We start from the raw sequence: 23,251 nt of genomic DNA, 5'->3' as shown, positions 1-23,251 counted from the left end.
TGAGAAGATTCCATTTCTTTGCCCTAAAAAGTGAAGTGAATGATTAAAGCCTATATTTCTATAAAGTATATTCACAGCTATCACCAGGACAGACCTTTATGATCTTTGAACTTGCAGAGTCTTAAAGATAAGTGGTGTTTCCTATAATATTTTTGTAAAGTACAGAGCATACAATGATCAGTGATCTTCGATAGCTGCACAGTACAGTGTATAAAGCAAAATTAAAAAAAATATTTCTCCTGGAGAAAAACATTTTGATGTGTTTTGGAAAAAATAAATGAGAGGGGAAAAGGAAAGGGAAAGTGAAAGGGAAGGCTAAAAGCAAGGTGAAGGGATGGGAAGCAGGTCAAGAAAAATCATGCATCTTCAGAGGACAGTTGAAATATTTCTATACTTCACTTTTGAAGTGTGAACTGTGTTTTATTTCTACATTTCCCACATCCTGATCTTTAAAACTCTTTGGACATGGGCACAAATTTAACCTTGCAGTAAACTCATCTGATTAATAATATGAGGTACATGGATATCCTGGATCATTATGCCAGACTTAGATATTTTACTTCAGTTCACTTTTCAGTTCTGACTTCTTTGATTACAGCAAAATGTTTGACACTATCTCCCACAGCCTTCTCCTAAAAAAGCTGGCAAGACGCAGATTGGATAGGTCGGTCTACATAATGGGTTGGAAATTGGCTAACAGACTATACTAAGAGAGTGAAGATGTTTTTTTCACACTCAGACTGGCAGCACACCACAAGTGAGGTCCCTCAGGGGTCAATACTGGGCCCCATGTTGTTCAACATCTTCATAAATGATCTAGATCATAGGATTGAAAGCAACCTTATCACCTTTGTGGATGGCATTAAGCTGAGTGGTAAGATGGACACATCAGAAGGAAGAGCCATCTTATGGAGATGCCTAGACAGGCTGGAAGAATAGCCTTCACAAGAACACATGAAGTTCAACAATGTCAAGGGCAAGGTCCTGTACCTGAGCAACATAACCAAAGAGACCAGTACAGGCTGGAATCTGTATGGTTAGGGAGAAACTTTGCTGGAAGAAAGTCTAGTTGTCCTGGTGGACAGCAAGCTAAACAGGAGTCAGCAGCGCGCTGCTGCAACGAGGAAGGCAAATTAGATCCTGGGCTGAATACACAGGGGCATTATAAGCAGAGTCAGAGATGTGATCATCTCCCTCTACTCAGTACTTGTCCAGCTGCACCTGGAATACTGCCTCCAGCTCTGGTCAGCACAATTCAAGAAAGATGCGGAAAAACTGGAGGGGGTCCAAAAGAGGACTGCAAAGTTGAACAAAGTGCAAAAGAATATGAGGAAAGACTGGACCGTGAGATGACTGAAAATTAGTTGAACTGCCAGACTTACAGAGTTGTCATCAACAACATTAACTCCATCCAGGCCAGTTACAAATGGTGTACCAAAGTACTGATACCAGAATCAATACTGTTAAATTGTTATCTATTCCATAAGGAGCTAAGTGATGGCACAAAACTTGGAGGAGTTGCTCATATACCAGATCTGTGCTGCTATTCAGGTGGACCTTGACAGACTGGAGAAAAAAACTGACAGAAGCCTCATGATATTCAACTAAAAAAAAGTACCAAGTCCTGTCCACAGGAAGGAGTAACTTCATGTGGCAGTACACACTGGCAACTAACTGTGTGGAAAGGAACTGCAGCAAAGAACCCAGGGGACCAGGCAGACAGCAAACCGAAGATGAGCCAGTAATGAGCCCTTATGACAGAAAAGACCAAAAGCCTCCCAGAGATGCATGAGACAGCGAATTGCCAACAGGAGTAAGGATTCTTTTCCTTCTACTCAACACTGGTGAGATCTATCTGGACTGCTGGGTTTGGTGGTGGCATCCCAGTACAGCAAAGGTACTCATTTACTTGAGCAAATCCAGTGAATGGCTACGAAGAAGATTAAGAGACTGGGATATCAGTCATTTAATGGTACTCAGAGAGCCAGGGTGGCTCAGCCAGGAGAAGAAACAGCTCAGGGGGATCTTAGCAATGTGTGAATAACTGATGGGGAAAGTGAAGAAGACAGAAACAGGTTCTTCTCAGTGGTGTCTGGTGACAGGACAAGAGGCATGAGCATTAACTGAAACATGGGAAATTCCATCTGAACATAAGGAAACACTTTTTTACTATGAGGTTAGATGAACCCTGGAACAGGTTGTCCCAGAGAGGCTGTAAATTCTCCATGCTTGAAGACATTCAGACCCCAACTGGACACGATCCTGGACAGTCTGCTGACCATGATTGAGCCATGGGTTCAACTTGCTCATCTCCAGAGATGCCTTCACAACTCAGTGGTTCTGTAATAACTGAGAAGCTCCCAGTTAACATGGTTTGTTGAGAGATTAACTGCAAAACTGCAATTTACTTGTATTGTAATATTCACTACATATGAGGTGGTGGTGGTAGCTTATTAATGAATCATGCATTCATGGTAAGCAGGCAAATAAGAACACCTGTTTTACACACTGCATGTGCCAGAGCTGAGCCTCCTGAACTTGCTCAGTGAAGTGCATATAAAATTCTCCTTATAAAAAAAAAACTTAAAACAGGCTGAATAAAAAAAAATAAAAATCCATTTTTATTTAACTACCCACCTGTGAAATATGAAAGAACATCCTTAAATGCTCTGCAGTGGCTTACTGATTGTTTGGAAAATAGAAATGTTATAAAACCCAGCTCGGCATTGTGCTTAATGCTGTGCTTAAATGTAAGTACATGTTCAAGTCCTGTTTTAATTCATTTTTACATAGCTCAGTGGTACTTAGATACACATGTAACTGCAATTAAAGGCTTTGCTGAAAAGGTGCCCTTGACATTTCTGAGACACCACATAGTCCAAGATGCTGTATAGTGCTGATTTCCAAATGCAACTGCCAGCAGCTCTTTTATACACATAATTTCAGTAATTTCAAATGCTGATTGTGAGAAAGGTGTATGCTTTATTTAAGTATACTTTAGTAACAAAAAAACACTGGAAGTATCATGTGAAGAATATTATATATATATTTAGCCTATCTGTAATAAACATAGTGTGTCTAGGGGAAAGGGAGAGTTGTTCAATTTGAATATTTCAATGGAAACTGAAAACTAACAATATGCTTCCAGATTTATTTTTTTTTTAGAAAAAAACCCCAAAAACCAAAAACCAAAATCAAGCCCAAAATTCAGGACTGCTCACTGGAACTTCATTTAGTAAAACTGAAAAATACAAAAGCTGGGGGTTAGGTAATTTTATTTGTTTGCTTGTTCTGTTCTGTTTTGGTTTTAAACACCACAGTTTCTCTGTGGAAGTACCACTCAGTGTCTATTTTACATGTAGTTTGAACTCTATCTTTGTAGATAATGAAGATCTTTTTGAAAATCAGTGCTGAAATAACGTATAATTTAACATAGACCAGGTGTTAGAACAGTTCTGATCACAGCTGAATTTTCTTACATAGATGCACGTTGATATGAGTAGGTGACCTGTGAGCAGTTCACACCTTCACCACCGCTGTTTGTCTAGCAATGGTTTTCTTCAGTGCCCTTGAGCAAAGGACAGACCTGGACTGTGTACTGATATCATGATTTTCCTTTACATAAAAAGCTTGGACTGTGTAGCACACAGCCTCTAATAACATCTCAGCAATATCACATGTAATCCCCTGTTCTGTTCTCTCTCCAGAAGGAGTGCTAATTACATGTTAGATAATTAGACTATAAATATCCATCCATTCGAGAAGATTTAAATGCCCTGGTGGATTTGATGCTAAGCTCTTTGTGTTTGAAACAGTCTTTGTTTTTTGTTCTCTAGTTGTCTTGCACAATAAGGCACAGTCAATGCCTGAGGTTCTGGTAGATTTAGTAGCAGCACAATGGAGGTCTTAGTGAGGAAGATTCATGTGTGTTTGTCTTAACTAATGCAGCACCAGGAATTTTGTCACATCTGCAATGAAAAGCTGTTACAGTATCTTCAGTCTTTCTGACTTTTGTCTAACACTACCTATATTCCATCTTAATTTGAATTGTGTTCTATAGAAACTATCACAAATTTTCCCAGTGACATGGCTGGGAGCAGCATCAAGCCCTCAAAGACAAGCTCTTTCTTCTTTTAACTTTCTTAAAACATTTTAATCCAGAGAAGATTAATGCAGTAAGTAGATGTTTTCAGGTGTCGTTTAGGACTGGATTTCTCATATAAAATGAATCCCACCTGCCACCTCTAAAACTTTCTAAATGACCCATCTTTAAAGTGTGTGTGTTGCAAGCATAGAAAGCCCTGTTTGGAGTAATTCTTAGGCTAAGCTCAATCAAAAAGAAACCTGGAGGAACACAAATCTGTGCATTCAGAGTAAATGTAATAGTGTTCTCACAATTATGGTGGTGAACAGAGGGAAACTATTGAGCTATGTATTACCATTAAAATTATTTCTTTAAATGAATTGTTTCCATTGTGCACAGGTGGTAATCTTAACTCACATGTTTTTTGTATAAAAGTCTGAAATAAGTGAACACTGGCAAACAGAATCTAATGGTGTCATTAAAATGATTGTAAACATGCCTGTTGTGGCAGATGTGTGCTTTCTTTCTGCTGATATACATTTGGATTGTTGGTCAAGATCAAACAAATACAGACTTCAAGCATGTCAAAAAATGTCTGCATTCTAACAGGTTCTGTTTGAAAATAGATCTGTTTCCTTAAGGGCCAGGATAGCTATAAAATAACCAGACTGCTTGATCAGATCCAATGTCTACTTTTCTACGATTAGAGCTGTATTCCCTGTATTCTGTGCCATCTACAGTTTCAGCTGAACAAGAGATTGTGTGTTGCATCATTCTGGTTTGAGGAAATATTTCAACAGAGTAATAAATGTAGAGAAATATACAAAACTCAGAGCCAGGAAGCCATCAACTTTTTCTTCCTTTTAAAAATGTTGCCTTATGTTTAACTGTAATTGTCAGCTTTCCAGTGATTATTTACTCTACTACACTAGGCAACATAGGCATGGCTGTTGTTATCCACCAGAGGATAGGATGAATTTGAACACATTTCCTCAGAGGCAAATTCTCTAGCATAATACAAAAGTTGATGGACAGCTGGGATACAACAGAACCATGTGCTTTCCTTCTGCTTGGAGCAGGAGCTGTGTTCCGTGGCTACTTGCAGAGAAAAGTGTAGCTCTGTGGTTGCTCAATAGACTTTCAAGTAAAGAGTCCTCTGGAGTCTGGAGCAAGGCTCATGAGAAAAAAGCGAGAGGATTTACAACCATCTGTCTGCACCTTCCCCCTGGGAAAAAGTCTGTGCGGTAGTTATAAGTCCCAGAGGAGGGATTCCTTCTCAGTATTTTTTCAGGCAACGCCCTGTTGGAAAAAGGATTGGTGTTGCCATCCAGGCTTTAAGCTTCTGTTTATGCCAAATAAAGCTCAGAATCTTTAAATGTTTGCAGTGTCACTTGTGCTAAATCCTAGCATTTATACTTTATAATTGCAAAATTATTTTAGCTCACTTTAGCTAGCCAAGAAACATTGCTATAGCCCAGTCTGCCTCTTGTACACTGGCTAACTGCTTTCATTCTTGCTCAAGTGCAAAAGAAAGTCAAATCTTCACTTTGTGTAAAGTATCTGTAGCTCTCCAGGCAATGATGGTGTTATGCCAACACATCAGCAGAGACAGACAGTTTACAGAAAGCTATGGTCATATGTCTTGGAAGTTAAGCACTTCCATGTTGGGAACATACTGGATTTTAGATTTGTGGACTGAGCCTCTTGTCATCAGCATCAGTGGAAGTCCAGCACAGCTTTGGAATTACATAGGTGTAATACTGATGCATAAGACAGCAAAATCCATTCCATACAGCACAATGCATCTTTAGAAATGCTAAAAAACTTACAATGTCCCTTTCTTTTTGAAACACACAAAGCTCTTTACTTAAAAATACATCAAAGTCTTAGACTTCCTGACTTCTTTCTGTGCTGTTGAACTTCATGAATATAGGTTGTCTGTGGAGTTATTAGATTACTGTATTTGAACTTGAGACTTGATACATAAGCAAGCAGTATCAGCACAATATCTATATCCAACTCATGTAGCTAATGAAAGCACCCTCCATGTTCTCTGAACCAGGTGAAGCACAGCAAGTTACACAAGGAAACCTTTCTTAGCTCAATGTATACTTCAGTTCCTGAATCAAATGCTTTATTTAAGTACACACATGTAGATGCAGAATAATGTCAATGCAATTGTTTTGTACATAAGCTGATCTGAATGAGAAAGTGGTTTTTTCATAGTGTTTCCCTCTTCCTTGCTGTCAAAAAAACAAGTCCTGAATTAAAAATACCCACACATAAATTTAGAATGAAACATTTACAGTTACTTGTGGCTTTTGTGTTTCTCTGTTTACAACAAAAATTGGGGAAAAAAATGTGGTATACTTCTATATTTAGTAAGTTGTTCCGGTGGAGAGTTAATAAGGCTATCCATACACGTTAGTGTCCAAATAGTCCTCCTGATTTATGATGTGGGGAGTAAACTTGCACCATAGGTCAGTGCCAGGCAGTGCTCTGCAGACAGGACACATTGCAGAGTTTCTTGAGTAGGTGGAGAAAGTCTCTGCTCTGGAGCATTCAGACACAGTAGAACTATCCAAGAACAAGTGGAAGATTTATCATAATGGAGGTAAAGTAGGTAATTTTGTATTCTTAGCTTGGGTTTTAACCTCTTTCTTTAATGAGAAACAATTTTTAATTTAAATATTTGAAGCTGTACTTGTCACGACGCAAAGCTATTCACAAGTAATTTTCTGTATATTAAATCTCTCTCAAGCTATTGAAACATATTTTAATTTCATGCCCAGTGTAGTACAATTTTTTAAATAGTATGTCAAGCAGAGGACAGCATAGCTAGAGTTACTCAGACTACCTGATCTACATTAATTTAATTTAGCAATACTGCTTTAATTACCTGAATAGTTTTGACTCTCAGTTGCTGTCTAATTTAATGAAGACTGTTTTCTAAGCAACAGTAGCAGTCGCTTACCTGCATAAGTAAGGCTACTGGCAGCAGCTGGATGATCAGGCAGGTTGCATTCAGTATTTCTTGTTCGAGCTGGGCAAAGACCTTCACCAGCAATGACCCAGCTGAGACCTTCACAAGCAATGACCCAGTGAAAAGCATGGTGTTCCATCAACATAGTAGAGTCTCATAGTAGAGCTCTGCAGCTTGGAGGAAACTTCAGACTGGAGCATTAGCACAGTTATTGTCTGTGAAGTACATTCTAGATGCAGGAAAAAGGTACTTGATGTAGCTGTTATCCACCTGAATAGCCCGTATCTAGGCTACTGAGGTAGGGTTGCTGGTACGTAGTTGAGATGCTGGTTGTAAGTCACTGACATTAGACTTCTCTTAGTCCTTCATATCCTGTATGATCATCAGGAAGGGTACAGGGTCCTCTTCTCTCCCCCAGAACAGATGATAGCACTAGTAACTTCTTCCCTAAGAAAGAGAGTTCAGACTTTCACATAGAATCACAGAATCACTGGGTTGGAAAAGGCCTCCAGGATCATCGAGTCCAACCATTCCTATCAACCACTACACCACGCCCCTGGGTATCTCATCCACCCATCTTTTAAATACCTTCAGGGAAGGTGACTCCACCACCTCCCTGGGCAGCCTGTTCCAGTGCCAAATAACCCTTTCTGTGAAAATTTTTTTCTGATATCCAGCCTGAACCTCCCCTGGCAGAGCTTGAGGTCATTCCCCCTTGTCCCGTCCCCTGACACTTAGGAGAAGAGGCCAGCTCCCTCCTCTCCACGACCTCCTTTCAGGTAGTTGTAGAGAGCAATAAGGTCTCCCCTCAGCCTCTGCTTCTCAAGGCTAAACAACCCCAGTTCCCTCAGCCGCTTTCAGATAAACTTTCAGATAAAGAAGGACTTCATCCAGGTTTCCCAACTGAAAATCAGAGTTGTAATCATAAGGATATTGTGACAAAAGACAATGTCTAATTCTCTAGCTCTGCTCCGTGTTGCTCACGGTACATTTGTGGCACTCATACTGCTGTGTATAGTTTTGTGGCTTAGGTAGCTATACTTAAACTGTGAGTCTCAGACAGCCCCAAAGAGAAGAAGGACAGTTGTCTAGCTATATGTTCAGCTGAGACTAGAGATGAAGTTTGTAGTAGTTCATATGATAACAGGATTTTAAAACATCTTTTTTACTGGCAAAAACAGTAAAAAGAAGCCAAAACTATATTTAGAACAGCATCCACTGAAGGAATAGTTGTCATCATATATGTGAGATTATAACTTTACTTGTCATATTTGTGCAATTTTTTTAGCTTTTTATAAACAGATACAGGAAAAAATGGATTTTAAATTTTGGCAGTTTCTTGGTACTTCTTTTTCTTTTTTTGTTCAAGATAGCAGGCAAGATTGCAAGAAGGAAACCATTCAGAAATGATGTAAATTTGTTGCAAGGCAACAAACATTAGTGTTTCATCTCAATTTCTTTTTTTTATGGAAAAAAAATGCCAAGATGCACAGTTCTGCAAATAAAATCAGTCATGCTTTTTGAGAGATAGCACAAATTTGCACACAATTTTATGTTTAAATGAGTAGGGAATATGTTGCTTATTAGTCCAAGATTATAATAACAGTGAAGACTCAATATATACAGTTTGAAGTAGATGTTACTCATAAGTAGAATGATTCTGCTGCTGTAAGATTTTATGTATTTTTTTTTTTTTTGGACTCCAATAATACAGAAAAAACTATGTGTCAACGGTCTACTATTAGATTAAATTTTAGGTGATATTGGTTTTTGTGGGTTTTTTTTTGGTTTGGGGTTTAGAGTTTGTTTTGTTGGTTTTCTTCTTGTGATTTTTTTATGGAGGCAAGTGTTTACTTGCTGCAGTCTTTAGAATTGTTTTCTGTTTCTTTAACAGAACACTGGTTCCCTACACAAGCCAAAAAAGTCTCTCAGAATAGCTCTGCAGGGACTCATTTAAAATTACTTTTATCAAGATTTTAGTTTTCTAGATGCATGTTATTTTATTACTTTTTGCCTGGACCAATAAAATATTTATAGTGTGATTCTGTCTTCCATATTATCTTTTTTACAAGTTTTGTATGGAATACATTAAGTTGTATGTAATTTGGAAAGGTGAAAAGTGCTACAATAGTAGAATGGAGATAAAAACCATAGTGCTTCCAGAGGGTATGCTGAACATTAATGTGCTAATATGGATGAAGAATCATGGTCACTGATATTCAAAATTCTTCATTTATCTTGAGGATGGGCTTAATTGATTGTGTTCCCTTACCACCTCTCCCTGCACATACCATGGGTCTAAGTCCTGTTTGTTCTAAAAATTTCTTCAGGAAAGAAAAAGATTATTTTCACTTTTCTTCTACAAAACAGAACACCACAAACTGGCTTTTCATTATGGCTTTATTTGTGTCACTGGAAGGCTGTTAAGAGGAAGAAATTGTTAGAACAATAAACATCTGGTCCAGGCGTGCAGTGATCAGTACTTTTGCAGCTATGAGTTTGCCTTTTACAGCCAGGAAGTTTAGAAACTGTCATGTGGAACGGTAACACCTTTTGCATGTAGATTGTATCCTTCAAGTCAGATCTGAGACTTGGGACTCAACACTGAGCTCCATTGTGGAGGGAGCATTAAGGAAACACTAAAATACTTTGGTCTATGAACCTCTAAAGAGGAGAGAAGGGAAAGGTAAATTTTTTTCTTTCTTTTCCCCAGTACTGACATGTATGAAGGCAGAAAATTTTCTTACACGACTAATACAATGGCAGTAAGCATAATGCTTTGAAAGGGATGCATTTAAAAATTATCCAGTATAACAAAATCCCATCACCAGTCAATTTAAAATCTGTTATGTAATAAATGAAAATCATGCTGTCACAAACCTAGGATGTAAAATTACATTCCCATTTGAAGGTCATTTTAAAGAAGAGTAACATGGCATATGATATGATATACTTGCAAAACCAAATCATTGGCATGAGGCACTTTCCTTTCTGATAAACATGTTTGATATCCTTCCTAACACTTATTCGGATAAGTCAAAATTATTAGACAAAATGTGACTTTTATCACAAGTTAGACAGGCTTCCACGTAGAAAAAGCAGTTGGCCTTACAAGCATGGCAAATATTGGCATTAGAGTAACAGGAAAGCCCCAGTAAGAAGAGAGGTCAGACTGGACTGGGTGCTTTGCAAACATCTGAAGGCACAGAGGGCTTGCTGTCAGACAGTGGTAAATAAATGAAAGGTCATTATGTTCCTGTATAAACCGTACGACCTTTTTTTCTTTAAGCAGGGGGGATGAAGTAAGCAAGAACCTACTTAAACTTTAAACTTGATGTTGTCCTCTTTTTTTTCTCAAATGTTCCTGCCTCTTCACCTTATATTAAGACTGCAGTTGTCTAGCTAGCATCTGTTAGGGAAAAAACATATTAAAAGCAAAGAAGTTTCTTCACAGGCAAAAAAGTATCTTTACAGTTTATGAACTGTAGTTCTTTGCAGTTCTGGTAACATGGTACGTAAAGACATTTAAATTATTTTAGAAAGTTGTTCATCTGCCATAGGTATCTGTCTCAGTCCTATTATAAAGAGAGTGCCCCCTTTATGGGAAGACTCCTATTGGTGTGCTCTAAGGTGTGTGGAATGAGAGCAGATGCAACACAACTTCTTAATATTATGACGGTGCATGCGCAGTGGATTGACACACTCTGGACAAGTACACTTAGTGCCATAAAAAACCACAAAGGACTTAGGCTTGGACAGTTCATTTGCCCTATACACACAAAATATATAATGTGTTGTAATTTCCTACAGGTTTAAGTTTCTGTCTCCAGCCCCCTCCCAAATTACACGCAGAAACATCTGATAAACTGCTTTACTAAGACCTACTGAGTAACTGGGACAAATGGATGACACAGAATCGGCATCAAGAACAATCCTCTATACGTGTGCTTAGTATGTGGACTTGACTTTTCAGAAGCAATGACCTCAGCTTCATTCCTCAAGGCTTCCCTTCTTTACAGTCAAAGTATTTGAGTCAGAGTTGCCTGGACTTAAATGCCAAACTAATCTAATTTAGTACTTTTAGCTTGAGTCATGGTCTGAATGCTCTGCCTTGCTTCATTTAATTAGAAAAAAAACAACACGAGGCCAAAATAATACAAAAGTAAGGCTGCCAAAACTCTGTAATCTGCTTGTTATCCAAATGGGATTTGTTTATCAACTTTATTCTTTATGTAGAGTACAGTCAAGCTCTTCTCCCTAAGTTGTTTGTAATACTGTCACCTCACCCAAGCTAAAGGCTATGAACTCTGCATTTCTTCCAGCCAGAGGGCAAATGTGAATTAATAATATGTCACTGCTTCCAACACCCAATCACTTTTTTTTTCAACCAAATGTTTTATTCATTTAAATAAGTTCTATAGTAATCTTAACATAACCGCACAGCAGCACAAATCCTGAGTATTGGTATGTTTGTTTGCATGTAAGAATTAACAAAAGAACAAGAAAAACACCACAAGCAAGTAGTCTTGTAGTTAATCTTCTAGGCTTTATTCTCCTCTGAGCATTGAGTAGATAAGAACTTCAGTAGAAATTATTGCCAACCGCCGTAGCTACGTGAGAATGTCATTCACTTAGTCTTTTTCTCTGATCCCTTATTGCTCAGGCCATCAAGCCACCACTATCTGGTAGAGAGTAAGGAGGAATATCCCATTGAAAATTTCTTGTATGATTGTCTACCAGAAAGCTTCATACACCTGTTTCTAAAAATCTGCTCCTGGCCCATGTCACATACTGGATGTTGATTTAAAGCAGCACGCTAGCATTTGCCCGTGTAAAGGACATATGGCCATAAAACAAGGGTTGGCATTTGAATGCATTTGAATTTGAATACATACATGCACAATTGTAATATCTGGATTGTCTAAACATTCAGACTTAGGTTTTCTATTTCCACTTTGTGTAACTTTTTGAAGGAATAATTCTAATAATTTTGATTCATCTTATTTCCAGTCTCATCAATTTATTCTAAGTCACTGTGAGCATTTTCAGCACGGGTATTTGGATTCATCTGACCTAACTTCAAATGCTTGCAATGAGGAGCACGCCTATATTAACTAGTCTCAAGACTCCTTTTGTAGACTGACAAAACCCCTAAACACTCCTAGAGAGTGTTATGCTTAACCTATTTTAAACAATTTAATTATCAAAAGATTACCCACATCTTACAAGTTTCTATTTCTCCTTTTTGGTGATAACAGAATCCTAAAGATGACAGGCTCAAAATTAAATTAGAAGAGGAATTTTAACCAGTCTTGTCTATACATAGACTCCTTCTAGATCACGTTGACTGCAGAAACATTTGTAGCTAAAATACAGACTACTGAAAACTGGAGGCATATTTTCACGTAAAAAGATATCCAAAAAAGTGTAATTCCATATATCTGCACTGCCGGAAGGGAGAATACCACCACAGATTAAGAACTCGGTTGCACCAGTTGGCAGCAATGGCATTAGCATTTGCCACCTCTGCAGTAGGCTCTGCAAGTTTCACTTAGCTGAGCAGAAAAAGCTCACTGGCCAAACAGCTGTTCCCCATCTTCGCTGGGGAAAGGCAGTAGGCCAGATATTTTTCTGCACATACTTTGAAGTAGCTTTACCACTGCTATCGGTATACATACCATAATTTGATTTAAACAGTTTGTTCTTGCAAAGGGAACTGCAGCCAAATTATATGGGGCTGAGGAAAAACAAGGCAATGTCATTATTTTCCTTTAGTTAGAATGAGGAATGGACCTGAATGTCCTCATACACCAACAAAGCAATGATGTGGATCCATGCAAGGACTTTATGACGAACTCAAATTCTGTTTTGAGCAACTTGACTACAGGTCTGTACTGCCTCATCTTTGATGAAAATGTGAATCCGATAATTTTTTAATTTTTAGGGTCATCTCTTTATCAAAACAAGGACTCCATTTAGACTAGTTGTGATTACTGAAGCTTTGTTTTCCCTACAGAATACGAAAAGGTATCCAGTAAAACTCTGGATAGATGGCATTGTTTAATTTCCACTGCCCACAGATGCTTCCTGAATTAAATAACAGCTCTGAAATTTATTTTCATCTTTGTACATCCCTGTCTGGCCCATTGGTAAATTCATTTTGACTTAACCCCTAAAATCCATAAAACAGACAGGGATAAAAATTATTCTTCTTTGTAGTTTTAAACTTCTGACTGGGGAAGCCACAAAGTGGTGGTAGGTAAGTTACGAGAGCAGCCAGACACCAAATATAATTGCATGTGAAACACCAGGAAATCTTACCTAAACAAGCAATGGACTTTTGAAAGTCTAGTTTTGGTTCCACTGAGGTATTTTGTAGGCTCCAAATATAAATATATTTACTGTTTAAGCCAATCTACTGAGCCACAGGCAATAGAAATATTCAGCATTATTGTTAAAGTCTTTTTTAGACTTCTTAGAGCAAACAATACTCTAACCAAGTGGAAAAAGGGGAGAAAAAGGTATGTTTCTAATGAACCTGACTAAACAGCTATCTGGAAAAACATGTATGTGAGGACCTTTCAAAATAAAAAGCCCACAACCTAAAATCACTAGCAGTTTATCTGCAGCTGCCTGGCTAATTGTCTTAGTAATGCCTACATCAAAATGGCCTTTCATCCTTAGCAGCCAAAAATATAAAGGCTGGAAACTGTTCTAAAAGCCAAAGTTTTTTTAAAAGCATTTCTTTTTCCGCTAGTCTGGCCAAATCTCTGCTCTTCGAGAACCTTGAGTGTAAACACCAAAACCAGCTTTTGCAGACTTGTAAACAATTACAGATCCTAAATAGGCATTGACCTCACTTACTATATCACTGGGCCATTTTACTATTCCAAACTATTGTCAAATGCCAATATGGTTTTTTTTTGCTGCTATATTACTCTGTGGTGGCAGTGTGCTGAAGCTATTTGAGCCATTATGATTGGTAGATAGAGAAAAAAACCCCCACCACTGAATCAAAAGCCCAGTAGTGCAATTAGGTATTCATCTAACAACTTTAGTTTCAAGTATTATTCCTCATTTTCATCCTTCCTGTACTACTAAAGACATATCACAAATTATACCTAGAGGTAAGAGTGTTTCCAAATCCTGCTCAGAGTAAAAGATCGTTTCAGTTATTGTCTTAAAAACTTTTTGCCAGCGAGATTTCCTATTCTTGTGATTTCTCCCTGAAACATGTAGTAAACTTCAATACATAAACTAAGTCTTGGATTGCAAATAAAATGAAATCTTGATAATTCTTAAATATCTTCTAAATATTTGAAGGAAAACTCTTAAGTATCTAGGAATTCCAAACCTTGGCAATAGAGATTATTAATTTAAACCTATTAATCTAAAACAGGGTTTAAAGAATGCAAATGCTAGAAAACCTATACTTTTTCACTGGTCATCGAATTGTCACAAACCTATGCTAATATGTTCTCCCCCTTTCCAACTTTGAATGGAATGGCCTACCTGTTTTACAGTAAATTTCCCTAGTAGTTCCCTGTAGGTATTTCTGAATTCAGCTCAAAGGATTAAGAAACAAGAACAGCAACAAAGCCCCATACTCTTCTCATTGCAGACCTTGCATTTTTACCTTCTAGTTCTTAATAAGTTCACCATCCCTAAAGTAACAGCATAAACTATGCCATCATACTAATTCATCTTACAGATTTCCTGGCTCAGTATACTCAGTGTTTCTTTCTCTCTTTCTATTCTTAAGCCATTTCTCCCCTTGAATTCACTTTTACTCTTTGAGCTAGCATCTCCAGTCATCATCTGTATTTTGTACCCTAGTAGGTGACTTAAAATCTTTAAGAAGAATGTGTAGAACAGTTGAGCTTTCAGTGTTAATCTGCTTTTAATGGAGTATTTGCTTTTAGCAGTCTGAAACAGTTTCCTCAGCTTGATCCCCTTTTAATCTAATGCATCTGGTGAAATGATGAAAACTTCGATCATTTGCTTTGTGAATGGATAGACCATGCCTTGCTCCTCTTCTGTGTATGAGCACTGGAGTAAACTTATTCATTTCAGTTCCACAACCTGGAAATTCGTAAGTTGCAAAATGTATTTAACTGTTCTGATAATGCAATTATCCACTCCGTGTGTAAAGCCCCTTGGTTTACTCCAAAAGTTCTATTTCTGTCCACTTTCATGAGGCAGTTTTTTTTTCTTGGGCATTCTCTGAAGCAGACCCTGTTTTTAAACAGAGCTCCATGATTCACTTCTATTTATAGAAGAGAGAAGATTTTTTGATCAATATTAACCTTTTTTTGTGATCCAATTAACTCTGATTTAGTTGCCATTAGCTTTCTGGATCTTACCTGGATTTTTATTGGCTCAGCTGAACAAAGTGCGATCAGCTGTCATAGGATAGAATATTTCACAAAGATAACTCATTTGGTAAGAACAGAGTAGTTTATAACTGACAAACTTAAGGGCTTTCTTCTCCAGTTGTTCTGTATACTGAAATTCCAAAACATTCACAAGAGTTTCTAAATAGCTGAAGAATCTTATGCTAAAATAACATGAGCAAAATCAACAGTTTTATTTAGTATGTGACTAGATATTTACAGGCTAAATCAGAATGTCAAATGACTTCTGAGCTGGCGACACCCTTGATAATCAGGACTTGCCAATACATGACTAATGACCAAGTACAAACTGTGCTTGTCTAATTTTTCAGCTTTATGGTGTTTTTCCACACTAGTTTTTTTTTTTTCTATATTTATTTATTTAATCTTTTTTAAGTTCTCTTGGCAAGCAGCTGTGCATAGCAGGATGCTGACTCCTCAGTTCTACAGGAGTGATTTATAAAGGTATCATACAAAGACATATGTCCCAGCTTCCTTATTCAACTTTTACACAACTTCTTCTCTGATAGATTCTTATTATAGTTGTTATATACCATCAAATATTTGGTTGAAAGTATATCCGTGAATTTAACTTTATGTTACTTCTGCATGTAAATTATATCCTTCTTTATCCCAAAGGTATTTAAATACTCATAAACATGAGTAGTCCTATTGGTTGCTATTTTATCTGATTGACTCCACTTCTGTTTTTAAGCAAGGCAGTGGGCAGTTAGATGCCTGTTTAGGTAACTTCCTGATGTATAACTTAGTTCTGTGCATGTTACATGAATTGGATAGTTTATTTGTTTCTTAATCTATAATAATTCTTTTACTTTGACTACTAACATGTATGTTCGAGATTAATTACTAATTATTATTTTTCTTCTCTTAGTAATCAAAATCTGTAGTGTCATCACTTTGGGATCTTTTCCAAAGACACACAATGCTGAACTTGGATGCTTAACTATCAGCGCAGCGGCAGTTCCTCATAAGGGTTGCCATAGTTTTGAGAGTTGCAGTTTCACACAACTCTAAAAAACTGTTTAAAAAAATGACAAGAGAGAGAAACAAACTGGGGGGGGGAAGAGAAAATGAAAGAATGGGCCATGAAATTAATATTTGTAAATAAAATCATCTCTTTAACTGCTTCTGTGTGAGAAGCATTAGACCTGCATTCCTTGCTTCCATACCCAGACCACAGTAAAATGAAGAAGTAAGCCAAGGGCTCTGAGCTGCAAATGGGACTTCCTTGAGATTAAAGCTCTTGGATGAAGATATGTATGGGCTCATAGATCTCCATTTATGTCCAAATGGAGGTGCTTTATATATGTACCACTCTGATCTTGCAGACGTTTTAGTTGTCATGATGACATGTTCCCAGAGCATCCAGATGCAGGATTAGCAACTATAAAACAAGACCAAATGCTTCTGCTTTAGGGACTAACATGCTTCAGACTGAGATGAGGGTAAATCTCTCCCCTATGTCTCACTGTCCACTTCCCCCAATATTGCAAAGCCCATTTGCAGCTGCCAAACTGTCTCCTTTGTCTGAGACAAACTTGGGAGCCCATCTATGAATTCTATTCCCAGGACCAGGCATTTACATTTAGGCACTGTCACTCTTATGGGTGCAGAAAAATCAGAGGTTTTGTTTGCTGTGGATCAAGTGGGTCAGGATTTCACCTTAGCTTTTTGACTAGAATTAATTTTCTTAATTTCTGGATATATTGTGGGATGATAGGACAGCAATTTAGGTTTGTTTGTTTTTTTATTTCCTTTCCTGTTTTTAAGAGAAATTAATTCCTTGATTCTATTTTGTTCACTGTGTTCCAAGAAAATAGGATTTTTTTTTTCAGTGACACGTAAAAACCAGTAAAAAATGGTGAAATAAAACTAAAGTCTGTACAGCTCTGCCTCTGTCCTAACAAATAAAGATATATATAAGTGCTGTTTTCTTCCCTTGCTAAAACCCCCTCCTCAGGATTTTGTAGAAAAACATGGCCTCCTTAAAATGATATCTTCTAGAAAATTGTAAGACTTTATTACAATTTCTGAGTTGTTCTTGAATTTTTTCAAAGTATTCCTGGCTTTGATTTTCTTTGGAATGACATTTAGCCATTTGAAATAGTCTTTTTCAAGCTGGCAAAATAATAGTAAGAATCCTAAAAATTATATGGACATTTCACTAAAATGAAAGGCACTTTCCATCTTCCAAAACCTGTCTGTCAACACAGAAGAAAAATGTAAAAAATGTGAGACAAACAAGCCATATGTTTTGCTTTTCATGCATCTGGCAAAAATGTGATTTCTTTTGCCATGTTTCTTCTGTGATGAGAATTTATTTCACAAAACTGACATAGCATATTTTCTCTCAGTTCTTTCCTAGTCCTCCTGTTTGCCTAAATCTGCTGTTCTACACTGTCATTTTTCTAATGTCTAGTGCATTTTCTCTTATACTCGTCATTATTATAGAATTGTAGAATCAATAACTTTAGAAAAGACCTCTAAGATTAAGCACAATTGTCACTCCAACACCACCATCCCTACTAAATCATGTCCTGAAATGCCATAATTGCATGTTTTTTGAACACCTCAAGAGACAGTGACACCATCACTTCCCTGGGCAACTTGTCCCAATGCTTCACAATTCTTTCAGTAAAGAAATTTTTTGTAACGTCCAACCCAAACCTCCCCTGACACAACTTGAGGCCATTTCCTCTAGTCCTATCACTTGTCACTTGGGAGAAGAGACCAACACTGGTACCTCCTTTCAGGTGGTTGTAAAGAGCAATAAGGTCTCTTCTCAGCCTCTTCTTCTACAGCCTAGACAACCCAAGTTCCCTCAGCCACTCCTCATAAGACATGTGCTCCAGATCCCTGCCCAGTTTTGTTGCTCTTGTCTGAACATGCTCCAGAAACACAGTCTATTTCGTGTACCGAGAGGCCCAAAATTGAACCCAGGATTTGAGGTGCAGACTGACCACTGGCAAATACAGGGGATGATCCCTTCCCTGATCCCGCTTCCCACACTATTTCTGAAACAAGTCAGGATGCTGTTAGCCTTCTTGGCCACCTGGGCACACTGCTGGCTCGTGTTCAACCAGCTGTCAACCAGCACCTCCAGGTCCTTTTCTGTCAGGTAGCTTTCCAGCCTCAGTTCCTCAGTCCTGCAGCCTTGCACGGGGTTGTTGTGACCCAAGTGCAGAAGGCAGCACTTGATCTTATTAAGCATCATACAACTGTCCTTCCTATTGATCGAGCCTGTCCAGATCCATCTGCAGAGCCTTCCTGCCCTTGAGAGGACTGACACGTTCAATTTGGTGTCATCTGCGCACTTACTGAGGAAATGTTCAATCTCCTCAACCAGATCATTGTAAAGATATTAAAAAAAAACTGCTCCCAAAAAGTGAGCCCTGGGGAGCACCGCTCATTATTGGCTGCCAACTGGATGCATGAACTCCATTCATCAAATCTTACTGGTCTATGACATTGATAAAATTGCATGAGAACCTTTGATCCAATGGGAAATGCAACTAGATCCAAGGGCTGAAATTGTAAAAAAAAACTGTATAATAGCTTAATAGGGTGGTTTATTAGTGACTTGAATAACTGAGGTATCTATTTTCAGAATGTGGAGTCTTTTAGGATATCTCACTGAAAGTTATGTACTAGTTCAATCAAAAATTACATGCACACTGCAAAATCGTTGACTAAATTCTTCAGTTTATCATGTAAGAGTTTAAAATTAATAATGCTAATGGTTTCTTCTCGTCTTGAAATCTGACAAAAAATTATTTCTTGAACAATCCTGCTGAAAAATTAGATCATGTCTGATCACCTTTGGCTTGTTTCTTGAGTATATTTCCTCTTTGAAATGTAGGAATTGTTTTTCTGTTTACATAGTGTAGTAGTAACCTATTCACTCCTTCGTTTCTTCCTTCTTGCCAGTGTATCACAATCATTTCTTAGTTTTCATAGTTCAAATGCTCAAGCTATTTGCTTATAGGATTTATTTCTCTCTTCTCTATTCTGCTTTTCTTTCCTAGGATTATTTTTTTGTCTTTTCCAAAAGTCTTTAAGTTTTCTTATCTTCCTCTGTATGCTACATTTTCTTCCATTTCAATAGGCATTCCTTTATCATAATTTCAGTGTAAAAAGATGTTATTTTCTGAATCACTTTGGGGAAAAAAAAAATACCAAAGAAGAAAAACTGGTTAAAATTATTCCCTTACTCTTTGGAAAACTGTTTACATATAACCAATTAAGACAATCTCCGTAATATTTACATAATGGAGTGAATTTGCAGAGTAAATTCCTTGGACAAATATTTCTTGAGATCTGAAAATCAGAAAAGCATTACTTACATTATTAAAATCAACAGCAAACAATTTCAAACGAAGAATTTTTCTTGGCCTTTATTAATTGAACAGATTTTAAGAAACAACAGTAACTGTAAACATGTATTCATGGTATTTAAAATGCATATTATTAACTCCAGTTATAGTAGTTATATAGAATAATTCTCATGGCAAAGCAAGTTATAGTAGTTTCCTGGATTCAGTAACTGGATAACTTAAGAGTTCAGTCATGATAATGTTAGTCTGCTCTTACAAACTCCCATTATCCTGTTCTATATCATCTGTTCATACCATATGCTTGCAAAACATTTGTAGTTCAGAAACTTTAGAATGACTACCTCTGAACTGAGCATGTTTGTAAATGTTTGTAAGACTGAAACAAATCTACATGCTAAAATTTTTACACTATGAAGATTTCTTCCTTCAGAGTAAAAGTTTCTGGGCACTTTATCAAAAAATCACTAAAACAACATTTTCAAAAAGGCTATATATGAAAAAAAGAACCATAAAATCTCTAGATAGTGTAAAAAAAACCCTGCATAATGAAACAAAATGATTTTGTTGAGTAAAGTTGCGCCATGCGTGGAAGGTGAAATAGCTCAGGCAGTGATTCCTTTGTTTCAAGGTCCTCTGTGTATCATCTGCACATTTCTTCTAAACATAAACAGTCCACAGTTTTGGCATGCAAAATTGCTGGAATTTGGTGCAGTCCTGAGGGCTTAACTCAAAACCCAAACCTTTTTATTTCACAGAATATCAACAAGTAGAAGCCCGTGCAATAGGTACGATTCCCAGTTATAATAAAATGGCATAGACTCATTGTATTCAAAGGAGGTGAGCCAGTTTAAGCCAGAAGAAAATGTGACCTAACATTAACAATAGAAAAACAGTTACAAACTCCAGAATATTATTCTGTAAATTTACTGATTTCTGTAAAAGTCTAATATAAGTGAATGTAACAAAAGCCTTCAGAACACCATGCTGGTATATCTCTCTCTGCTGAAGGGTAATTAAAAGAAATTTTAGGGCCCTGGGATGGCTAGTGAGGGAATCCGGGGCACAGGTGACATTTTCCTCCCTCCTTCCTGTTACTGGCTGCGACATTATAAGTATCAGATCAGTCCACTCTATTAATACACTGCTCTGTGGCTGGTGTCACTGTAATAACTTTGGATTTTTTCACAATGGCATGGCCTACACAGCATCAGGTTTACCAGTACCAGATGGGAGCCGCCTTTCTCAAAGAGGGAGGAAGCTCTTTGCTCAGGAGTTTGCAAGGCTCATTGATAGGGCCTTAAACCAGGTGTGAAGGGAGTGGGGGATAATATCAGGCTTGCCTATGACAAGCTGTGGGAGGACACACAAAGGTTACACGGATGGGGTGCTGGTATGGGCACTCCACCATACTGAGACCAGTGCTGTTTAATATCTTCATCAATGATATAGACAGGAAGAGTGAATGGACCCTCAAGTTGCAGATGATACCAAGCTGAGTGTTGAGTTGCTACACCAGAAGGATAGGATGTCATCCAGAGGGAACAGGACAAGCTGTAGAAGTGGGCCTGCGTGAATCTCATGAGGTTCAACAAGGCCAAGTACAAGGTCCTACACCTGGGTTGGGGCAATCCGCAGTTTCAGTATAGGATGGGGAATGATGTGATTGAGAGCAGCCCTGCAGAGAAGGATTTGGGAGTGCTGATTGATGAGAAACTTGATATGAGCTGGCAATGTGCGCTCTCAGCTCAGAAGGCCAACTGTATCCTGGGCTTCATCAAAAGAAGCGTGGCCAGCAGGTCAGGGGAGGTGATTCTGCCCCTCTATTCCTCTCTTGTGAGACCCCGCCTGGAGTATTATGTCCAGTTCTGGACTCCTCAACATAAGAAGAATGTGGAGCTGTTGGAACAGGTCCAGAGGAGGGCTACAAAGATGATCAGAGGGCTGGAGCACTTCCCATATGAGGACAGGATGAGAGTTGGGGTTGTTCAGCCTGGAGAAAAGAAGGCTCCAGGGAGACCTTTTAGTGACCTTCCAGTGCCTGAAGGGGCTACAGGAAAGTTGGGGAGGGACTTTTTACAAGGACATGTAGTGATAGGACTAGGGCCAATGGCTAGAAATTGGAGAAGGGAAGATTTAAACTAGACATTAGGAGGAAATTCTTCACAATGAGGTTGGTGAGGCATTGGAACAGGTTGCCCAGGAAAATTGTGGCTACCCCATCCATGGAATTGTTTGAGGCCAGATTGGATGGGGTCTTGGGCAGCCTGATCTAGTGCGAAGTGTCCCTGCCCACGGCAGGGGGGTTGGAATTAGATGATCTTTAAGGTGCCTTCCAACTAAAACCATGGTTGTATGATCTCAAAATTCTATCTTTTGCATCCTAAAGTCTTCTTTGATAATGTGAAGGCTTTGAGTAGCTAAAATCCATAATACTATATCAGTACATATATTGGCAATATTGAAATACTTAATTGATAATTGCTCTAAATAAACACATCCTAAAAATTCATAATGAGGGAAACTATTATGTCCTTAACAACTCTTCCATAGGTAGAGCTCATTCAGTCCTAAAAAGAAGAGTGGAAAATGACCCTACCTTTTTGCATTAGACCAAGTAAAACTGTAGATGTCTAGTTAAACCTGAGTATCTGGTTTGTAGACAGCCTGTAGGTGAGATGAACCCAAGTCTTAGAGCAAATGAATAGTCTCCACACAATGATCCCAGATGCTGATCACTAAGTTGTGAACAAATAAATCTTCAAGTTTACTCATGAAAAGGAAAATTATTATTTCCATTAATAGTCTCATTCTCCCAATTATTCTTTATTTCTCTATATGGTAATCATACTCTTTATGGAACTATCGTGCTAGTTGTTGTGTTTGTCCTCTTGACTTCAGTTTGCCCTACACATTTATTATTATTATAAGTAATAACATTTTAAAATAATATTTTTATATATATACACACATATATATAATAACTCAATTCATATTGCAAAAATGCCCACAGGCCATAATCAAAACTTGGACCGCATTAAATCTGGTAAAATATAGCAATCATAATAGAAGAGATAACATCCACCTGGTTTGAAATAGAAAAACACGTCTACTAGTTTGAGGTAATGATGACTGATATTGAATATGTTCTGAAGTATGTAAAGAAATATTGTTTTTTACCTCCCCCCTGCCCTTAAATATAGCAAAAAAATAGCTGGAAACATTATAAAATGTACATCTGATTCATTTGTTCACATCTGTGCCTTGTCCTGTAGAGTGTTTTGGGTGTACACAACAGCCTTGGATTGTTTTGATTATATTTATTTTGAAAACTTACCCTCTATCATGGCAGTCTTACAGAAGAATTAGAACAATAATTCCACCCTGAGCTATATGTTGTGAAAACTTGGTGATTAAAAGTTTTTGTAACTTTAAAGTT

The 23,251-nt window shown here is 37.8% G+C and overlaps 1 protein-coding gene and 1 long non-coding RNA gene across 4 annotated transcripts in view; one reads left to right on the top strand and one right to left on the bottom strand.

The window, feature by feature from the left end:
* SEMA3A (semaphorin 3A) overlaps nt 1-23,251 on the top strand; it is a 411,783-nt gene that overhangs the window by 111,448 nt on the left and 277,084 nt on the right. The gene's annotated exons all lie outside the window — the stretch shown is intronic.
* LOC128852232 (uncharacterized) overlaps nt 7,078-23,251 on the bottom strand; it is a 120,417-nt gene continuing 104,243 nt past the window's right edge. The window contains exon 5 of the long non-coding RNA XR_008449948.1: nt 7,078-7,514. This is a non-coding gene — a long non-coding RNA (uncharacterized LOC128852232). The remainder of the gene's footprint in view (nt 7,515-23,251) is intronic.

This window comes from Cuculus canorus, chromosome 1 (assembly GCF_017976375.1).
Source record: "Cuculus canorus isolate bCucCan1 chromosome 1, bCucCan1.pri, whole genome shotgun sequence".
Taxonomy (NCBI): Eukaryota; Metazoa; Chordata; class Aves; order Cuculiformes; family Cuculidae; genus Cuculus; species Cuculus canorus.
Note: the sequence above shows the minus strand (reverse complement) of the source record. Positions and strands in the feature narration are given on the sequence as shown.